At 37.3% G+C, this 9,918-nt stretch overlaps 1 protein-coding gene across 14 annotated transcripts in view; it reads left to right on the top strand.

The window, feature by feature from the left end:
- LOC108613902 (uncharacterized) overlaps positions 1-9,918 on the top strand; it is a 117,157-nt gene that overhangs the window by 59,988 nt on the left and 47,251 nt on the right. The gene's annotated exons all lie outside the window — the stretch shown is intronic.

Here is a 9,918-nt window from a genome sequence, read left to right on the forward strand (position 1 = left end):
ACGTATTCTCCAAGGTGCCGTTCAATTCTATCCAATAATCTTTTGTTATTATTCATCTCCTCTTCATCCTTTCGCTCTTTGTAATGCACTCAAATACAAAATAATTGATTTTGGTCCGCTAAAGCAACTAATCTTGTCTAGATTTCCTCAGATTAGAATCAGTTCCCATTCTGGGCTAGGCTAGTCTAAGCTACTATTATATTTTAATGCTTGGACAGTCTTTCCTCAAAAATCTTAGACTCTGCAAGATTTTAGTCAATATTCTACTCGCATTGCCAACTTAAAGTTTCAACTTCTGTTTATTCCACCTCCATTTCATTTTCGTCTAGCTTAATTTATTCTCTTTTAATTATATGTTATTTCCATCTCTTCCACTCTCTATTTCACATTATGTGGCAAATTAAAACTAATTCGAAAAACTTCACCGATAAGCCTCGTGTCTATTATTATGCTAAGCCAATTAATAGTGTAGCTACGCCCAGCTGACCTTCGTTTAATTGACAAGCGACCCTCGTATTTTGGGTTCTTCATAGTCTATATATATATATATAGAGGGAGAGGGGGAGCTGTACAATATCTATAGCCGTACATAAAGAGACGCATTCCCATTTGTGGCCAAAAGCTGGCAAGGACATGCGGCTGGCGTGCTCTTTTGTTGCATGCACACATGCCCTTCACCTTGCCACGCACACATCCACACACAAACAAACACAAACTCACATACACACATACACACAGTTATATAAATAACATAGTTTAGGCTCTGGCATGCCTGGCTCTCGACAGCATTTTTTGGCTAACTGTTCTTTAATCAAAGCCATTCCACTAAATTATGGCCACGTTTAAAAAGCTGGCTAGCTAACTGGCTAACTGGCTGAGCTCTGCCTGGCTGGCTGCTTGCTAATTCGTTGCGGCATTCCTGAAGGCTGAAGGCTTCAAGGATGCGTTGCACACACATTCAGTTGATTCTCTTTCTCTCATCCTCTCTCTTCCTTTCTCTCTCTCTCTGATTTGCATAATTCTAATACGACATTTTTCGGGCTCCTTTGGCTGGCAGTTTCATTGCCCTCACATGCCACACATGCGATTTGCATAAATAAATTTGTAGTGTCCTTTGACATACTCGCTAAGGGAGTGAAACGAGTATATTGGCTTGCTTACTGTTACTCTTATGTGTTTGTAAATTTGTTATTTGAAATCTTCAGTTTTGTTCATTAAAATAGCAAGGCAAAAGTTAATTCAAAGAAAGTGCAAATTTTCCTTTTGGAATGTGAGCAAATTTATATAGTCGTGCATACTCTAGTTTTATAGAATACTATTCCTCGGCATTTGTTGGCTTTTTTCTTCTTCAAAGTCTTTCAATATGTTTTTTTCCCTCCATGTCTCAGCCATCTCATCTACTTTGAGCTAAGCTCGATTTTAGTGTTTACTAACATTCCATTATAACAAATTATACCACACCGTCTCTTCTGGCTCTAATTTAAATATCAATAAGACGCTAAGAATATCATTAATTATTATATCTTGTAAATTATATAGTTATAAATTTATTATTCAGCCCGTTTAGAGATGGACTTTAAATTATATTTATATTTATAATAGTCCTATATATGGTATATGAATCTATAGATATTAAATGAAAATAAATAATAATAAAATAATAATAATAATAATAAATAAAATAAATATATATTCATTATTGTTTTTTTTTTTTTTTTTTTATCATATGAATCCTTAGAACCTAGTGACAATCACTTAATGATTTTAATCTGTCCCATAGATGGCGCTAGATTCTTTAACAAATAGTCCCATAAATAGCTCTAGATTCTTTAAGAAATAGCCCATTTGAAAGCTGGGCTTATCAGCTAACAGTTAAATGTTATACATATTCCTATTTGAAATCATGTCGTATATGCTCGCCGCTTCTTCTACCTTAAGTTTAAATCATGAACGAGTATGCGTCAGTCTTATACGCTCGACTGACTTTCGATTGCTCCGCTTTGCTCTCTACTCTCTTCCCTCTTCCTATTGCGGCTGCTGTGTGCCTCTGTTGTCGGCTGTCAACCTAAATTAGGGTCCATTTGATTTTTGGCAATTACAACGCATTTTTGTGCAACAATTTAGCGTGCTTTGTCCCTTGTCCGTTGTCATTTGTTCAATGGCATGTCCTTGCGCCGCTTGATTTATGCTTTGTCTCTTTCTCTCTCTTTTTTTTTTTTTTTTGATTTTTATTGCTCGACTATTTCAATTTCAATTTCAAGTTAATTATCTGCTTGGCCTTGACAAACTGACAATTGCCTGCATTTGTCAATGATTTATGAGAATCGCCCGAAAGTATCTACACTTTGTATTTACAGTTTGTCGCATTTGTTTATTGTTTTTGTCAGCGAACGTGGCGAGAGTGAGAGAGAGAGGTAGATGACAGTGGGTGTGGCAGAGATGGCAAAGAAAAGCTGCAGGTGCAGAGGCAGTAAGAGAGAGGGAGAGTGGGAGAGAGAGGTAGAGACCTTCGTCTGTCTGTGGCTCGTTTACATTTCTCCGCTGGTTTCGCTTGGCTTTGGCTTTGGTTTTGGTTTTTGTGGCTCATAGCCATTTGCATTGCACAACTATAAATGATAAACATTTGTTTTCGTTAGCTCACTGCCAAAAACCTCGAAAGCCAGAGCCAAACCCAGAGCCAGAGCCAAAGCCAAATGTCCGAAAGTCCACGTGCCGCTTGTGGCATGCAGCTGGAGCAGCAGCAGCAGCAGCAGCAGCTCATAAAAATGAATTACTTACGGCGTCTCGCATTTATAGAGAACAGCATAAGCAGAGATGGAGAGTGTGTGTGTGTGAGTGAGACGGCAAGTGTGGGGTTTGGTTTGTATCTGATTCGCTGGCTATGCTAAAGGAAGTGTGCCCAGACTCTGATTTCAAGGTTGGCTAATTTGTTTATTGCGTGTGCTCTCTTCACACTTTCTCTGTCCCTTTCTCCCACTCCCACTCGCGCTCTCTCTCTATTTTTTCGGCCTTGTATTTCAGCAACTGAATACTTAATTTATAGAGCGTGTTTTATATTTAAGCACGAGTTCCCGCTTTCATTTTCTACACATAATAATAAAAGGCAGCTGTATTAAACGATTTAGCACATTCTAAACTTGTTTTAATGTTCCTTAGCTTTGTTCACACAAAAGTTACTTCAATTAAATTTTAGCATTAAGCTGAATTAATACTTTTAGTTTTCATTATGTTTATATAGAGTTTTTTCTATGATTTTACTATGGAATTCTAGTCAAATTCTAGTCCAATTAACTAGACAAGGTCGTTTGGGGTAAAGTCATAAATTTATTTGACCCATCGATAAATTTTCCTATAATTTAATAACTTGGGCATATCTCCTAAATGCCTTATACCATAACTTGATGACCTAAAAATTACCTCTAAAATGTCATTTCTTTTGCTCTCTCCACATTCACCCATTTTGCATATACTAAACATCTTGATATATTTTATATTCTATCAAATATTGCATAAATTTACATATCCAAATGTAAACCTCTTTTACCTCCGGTTCTACGAACAAATTGAAAATAACGTAATCCTCTCAAATCTTTTATTTACGCACTTAACATTTATTTACTTACGCTCTTCTATGCGATTCTCATGCATGTTATTCGTGTATTTCCTATTTATATACATAATTTATCTGTGTTGGATTTCGTTGCATAATCCACTTGCTGGGCGCCCCAGCGTGGCATTAACTTTAGCTAGAACCTTTAAGTCTTTCGGTTTCGCTATTTTCACTTTCCGCTTTGCTTTGCCATTGTCCATTGTGTTGAGAGGACTCGGGACTTATGCAAATGCTGCTCAAGTTTTTGGTAGTCAATCAAAGTCGACGACGCCCTGCTGCTCGCTATTTCCTTCAACATCATCATCATCATCATCGTCGTCGTCATTATACTCATTGCCAGCATTGTGTTTTAAAATGATTTTATTTATGCAGCGACATGTTTCAAGTGAGCTCCTCAAGCTGTTTTCCTAACCGAATTTCGCATGCAAATTTACACGTGGGCGGGCTTTTTCTGTATGGCGGCGTGGGCGTGGCAACTGCTACTGCTGCTGCTGCTACTTTGTGCGCCTGCATTTAATTATTAAAATTTAATTTAGTCAATTTACAGAGACGACGCCGCCTTTCATTTCCTCTTGCTACAATTCCTTTTATTGGCCACCTTTTCTTTTTTTAGGCCGAACTCATGAATATTGCGAATGTCCGCAGCGGAACTACTTAAAATTGGGAACATATTGACTTCTCTCAGAAACTAGGCTAAGGTTGTATATACATACATAGTATGTAGTGCAAATGAAATCGAGAAGGGGCTGTAAATAAGGTTTTATTGTAGCACTTGAAAGGTTAAGGTTTCTGAGGGAAGCTGAGAGACCTTATCATATATTATGTACATATGTTTCCTCTCTTAAAATATCAAAAATTATCTCAAATATGGAATAGTTACAGGGCATTTTCAAGTTCAGCAAGCACTCCCAATAATTTAAATATTAATTCACATATATCCATATATATTTCTAAAAATATTTGAGGATTGATCTCTTCTATTAGAATTTCCCTTCAGGACAAATATTTTAGTTAACTAAAGGGTATTCGGCTAGTTCATCAACGTCGCCTAGACACCCATTTCAGATTGCACCATTTGCCACGCCATTTTGGACAAAGTTTTATTTGTTATCTATTTTCGTGTTGTCGCCTTTTAGGGGCGGACCATTCAACCTGTTAGCTTCATGCAAAAAACGCTCAACTTATGGCCCCAAAAATATTATCATCAAGATACTAAATAGTTTTTGGCTGCTGCCTGTTGTCGTCGATGTTGTTGTTGTTCTTGTTCCGCTCTCTTTGCATTAATTTTTTATCACTTGCGTCACTCGCATTTTTAATGACGCCCATCAAAAAACCAAAGAAAATGAAGCAAATGTTGTTAAGAGAGAGTGAGAGAGCCGCCAGCAGAAGAGAGCGCGCGAAAAGCACAAAAGCTTTAAGCACGTGCCACGCGTCGTATGTGCAAAATACAAAGAGAGCGAGCGAACGTGTGTCTGTGTGTGAGTGGGTGAGTGAGTGAGTGAGATGGAGCGTGTGGACGGCGTGTGAGTGAGCGAGTGAGCATGCCAGCACGCGCTTATGTTCAAGTTCAAGTAAAAACATTGAATAGCACAAGTTCAGCTTCAAGGCGCAGGCTGCTCACACACACACAAATACACTCGTACATTTATACAGTTAGGTTGCCTGTGAGACAAACACGTGCTGGGCGCTCTCTCGCACCGCCGCTGCCCTCCTTTGCTCTCAAGCCCGCTGCAGCAGCCAATCGTCTTGCCGCCTGCTTTTTCTGTGATTATGTAAGCAACGGTATTTTTTTTTATATTTTTATTCTTTTATTATTTTCGGTTTGTTGGATTCTCGCGCGCTCTCTTTCTCTCTCTCTTTTTGTATTATCCATGCTGCGTGCATTCTTTGTTGTTGTTGTTGTTGCCTTTTTTACCGAAAAAATTTTCAATTGCATTGCTGCCATTTGCTGTCGTTTTTGTCGTTGTTTTGTATCTTTCTGGTATTTATTTTTCATTTGCCTTGGAATTTTTGAGCCCGCGGTCATCCTTTTTGCTGTTGTCCTTGTTGTTGTTGTCGTTGCTGTGGTTGTTTTTGTTGTTGTTGCCTGTGGTCTGTTGCTATCTATCTGTTGTTATTCGGCGTTGTCTTTGTTTGCCATCGCTTTTGGCTTGTCAATGACAGGACAACAACAACAGCAACTGGAACGGAAGGACGCCATTCTTTCTCCGGCATTTTGGATGGCTGCTCGCTCGCATATTTTCGGGCCAGTCGTTATCCTGTGCACACTGTCGGCAAACTCATAAACTATACTACCCCAAAGACAAGAAAAAACAGAAAAAACATACACACACACACAAAATTGTATCTGTATTTATATTTGTTTTTATTTGTCACATTGTTGCTGTTGCTGCTGCTGCTGCTGCTGCTGCTCTCCTTCTTGTGGCAAAACAAATTCATTTGACCCTGAAGGTCCTGCGTTTGCGTATCTTGGCAGTTGTTGCGTCCCCAGTGAACTTGCAGATTCGCACAATATTCGGCATTATCTTAATTTTGTTGAGCCTGCGGCTATTTGTTGTGCTTCACACACACACACACACACACATACGCACACGCACACAAAACTAACACACGCGCCCTTGTGTGACTCCATTTTGACATTCATATAAGGTCGTTAATAATTAAGCGTTTAAAGATATTTTTGACCACAACAAAATCCTCTTACATTCCGAGGAATTTGTTCTTGTTTGTTTATGGCATATGAGTCTTGCTATAAATATGCCGATTACTTTTTATAAACCATAACGTTATTATAGATAGTTAAAGAAATTTTATACAATCTAAACTATTCTCAATTAGCAGACTTATATACATATATAGAAGAGGTAGAGACTAGTCTAGTGTAGTTAAAGTTTAAGTGTCTAGTTAAGGAATTAAAATAAATATATTGATATATAATTTTTATTTATAAAGAAAATTTTGTCTATATTTTTTTATATCTTAAATAATATAATATGATAATATAATTTTTTAAATATAGATCGTTAGCTATACAAATACTTATTGTACCGTTTGTCTCACCAGCCTAAAGATAACAAATTTAAACTGAATTACACTCTATATCCCAGTTCATTGATGCTGGAAATAAACTGTTTTCTATAAACTATTCATTCATAGTTAACCTTTAGGTATATCAAAAATTCAAATTGACCTAGCTTAAGGACAGCCGCCCTTGCAAAAACCCAAAAAGGGTACTAAGTAGGAAAACACCCACAGAAAACCCACGTGGAATATGTATATCTAGTCAAATGCAGGGATTAAAGCACATTAAACTTCAAATAATCTGTAATAATAGGTAATACTTATGCCGCCCTTCAGCTGTTGTTGTTGTGTTGTTGTTGTCAGTTCTTGGCCTTTGCATGCGACAGGAAGCACAATCATGGCCAGGGACAGAGTCGGATTGTTATTTTTAGCGGCAACTAAATGAACGACCTTCGTGCTGGGGCCACATCCTTTTGGCAGACGTCCCGTCAGAGGATGTAAATACATAATACACACACAGAGCGTCTGATTGCAAATGAAAAACGTTTACCCAGAAATAAATAATAAAAGAATGAAAGAAATGCGCGGGGGCGGGAGGCGAGAAAGAGCTGCAATGAAGTGTTGACAATGCGGCGGGTTGGCATTGAGCGAGCTGAGACGCGTGGCAGGTACAGGGACACAGGAAGTCGCCTGATATGACATTGGCACTGACTGACTGAAAAAAAATAGAGATAGAGGTGGAAAGAGAGAGAGAGGGAGAGAGAGAGAGAGAGAGGGGGAGAGAGACGCGCAAGTAGCTGATAGTGGAAGGTAAACGACTTTCTAATGCTCGTTTGAGGTGTGAGAGGAATGCAAGTTTATAGGTATTTTATGGGATATAGCATAGCTTAATGGATGGATCATATTATTTACATGTATCGCTCTTTAAAGCAGCTATTCTCTTTGGATTGGATCACAGCAGCTATAAGCTGTAATATACAATATATCTCTCTATACGTGCGATGTACCTATCCTCAATGAATATAAAAGGTATTTATTGGTATTTAGATCAATCTGTAAAGCTTTCGTGCTAAAATGAGATATCCCATGTTCTATGAAATCTTGAAACTGCTGAAGAATTTAATATCTTCTTTAGATGTTTAACTTTAGCCATATATAATCTGCATATCAAGTCTCACAAAACCAATATACTCTCTTGCCATCTGCTGAACGCGCATAGAAAGAAGCAGAGGAGCAGCGGAAAAAGTAGGCGGAGGAGAAGTAGAGGCATGCCAAAAGGCATTCCAATGGAAATGCTCAAGTTATGGCTTTGAAGCGTTGCCATCACATAGTCAACTTGCGCTATGTGCATTAAAATGTGACCGACAGAGTGAGAGAGAGGGAGAGAGAGAGAGGGAGAAACAGATAGAGAGAGAGAGAGAGGGAGCTGGCAGTGCCTGGAGAGGGCCAGCTAATTGTGTATAAATAAAAAGCATTGCATGCTTACAGGCGTTGCTAATGGTAACTGAATGGCTGCTGGCTAATTTGTAGTCTCATTCTCTCCCTCTCTCAGCCTCCCACTCTCTTTTTATTTGTCTTTAGTTTGTGCTTCTTAACTAATTACATATAATGTAATAAGCATAATTTGTTGTTTTCGCTTTGATCTGCTTTTTCAATTAAGACTCGGAACTTCTTTTGCTTTTGGCCAGCGCAAAATATGTTTACCAAAATGTGCAACAGGCAACAGACTCGCACACACAGACACAGACTCGCATCAGGGACACGCGCACACACACACACACGCACAGTTGGCCATGGCAATGACGCTGGTTGCATTGACGCACATAATCCCAGTCGAGCTACAGGTTCGAACCCCTCCCAGCTTCCGTACAAAGTTTAGTTTTTGGTTGATTTCAATCGCACTTTATGCATAAACAGCACAACATGCAGATGAGTGTGTGTGGGTGTATATGCGTGTGTGTGTGTGCGTGGAGCCGGGCAAACAAACAGGCCTAGCATAAACAAAACCCACACATTGACAAGAAAAAGAGCGAGAGAGAGGGCGCGAGTGAGATGGAGAGCAGACTGAGAGTGATGGAGCGTGCGATTGAAAGAGCAAAAGTGTTTAATGGCGCGTTGCACAAAAGCTCGCTCACGCATGCATGAAGAGAAAGTTTGTAAGCAAAAGGCAGAGCAGCGAACAGAACGAAATGGAGAGTGGGAGAGATGGACAGATATAAAGCTTTTGTTAGCTACACTCGAACGTTTGGGCATTTCAATGCTGTAAGAACTTTGAGTGAAAATTAAGAATGATATAAACTACGAATAGATATTGTTATTTTACGACAAAAATTTTAAAATTATATCAATTTATTTTTGAAGTGAAATATTTTGTAAATATTAAGTAAAATACTCTAATGACTCAATGCTAATATAATGATTGTCATAAACACTTTTTATAGTGTTGCGCATTGAAGAAGTATTCGATTAAGGCATGTGAATTTTCTTGTTATTATTATTATTTATTTTTAATGATTACTATTACCTGATTTACTTTTTTTGTCTTTTAAAAATTAAATCAATTTTTAAAATTTACGAAAAAATGGCATTGAGAATATATTGTATATGTTACTTATATATACAAATTATATAAAGTATATATATAACACTGTATTTTGATATTTTTTATTCAGTTTTTATAACATTTATATATTTTCTTTGAGCCTCTATGGACTTTGTTTTCAAAGCTGTTGGAATTATAGATTTTCTAGAATAATAGCTATAGCTACTATTAAAAAAAGCTATAGCTGCCCAATGGCTATATCAAAGCAGACATTAATATCGTAATAAAACAAAAAATATTTTGCTAAATGTGTAGAGAAGAAATATTTAAACATTTCGGAGATTAATTTGCGTTCTGAATATAAATGTGAACATTATTCTAGGTGCTTTAGCTTAATTTAAGTAGATTTTTATTATATACAGACATGTACATATTTAAAGAATATATTTTTAAAGCACAACGTTTAAATATATAAAAGTTTAATTGCTTTAATATGACGCCTCTCTATGTGATTCACATAATTTTATTTTTTACTCTTATACACTTTTATAACTGTTCTTATAAGCTTTAATTATTATACCTTTAGGCATTTGTGTAAGGCTAAAGTTAGTTTAAGTCTATAAAATTCTAGTGAAAAGTCAGAGTTTTATGTCCACTTCAGACTAGCATAAATAATTAGTTAACGGCTTCATTGTCTAGGCCGTTAAACTGTTTCTAATAGTTGGGCAAACTTCAAGTGCTTTCT

Source organism: Drosophila arizonae, chromosome 4, assembly GCF_054131065.1.
Source record: "Drosophila arizonae isolate 15081-1271.41 chromosome 4, UAZ_ARI_1.0, whole genome shotgun sequence".
In the NCBI taxonomy this organism is placed as follows: domain Eukaryota; kingdom Metazoa; phylum Arthropoda; class Insecta; order Diptera; family Drosophilidae; genus Drosophila; species Drosophila arizonae.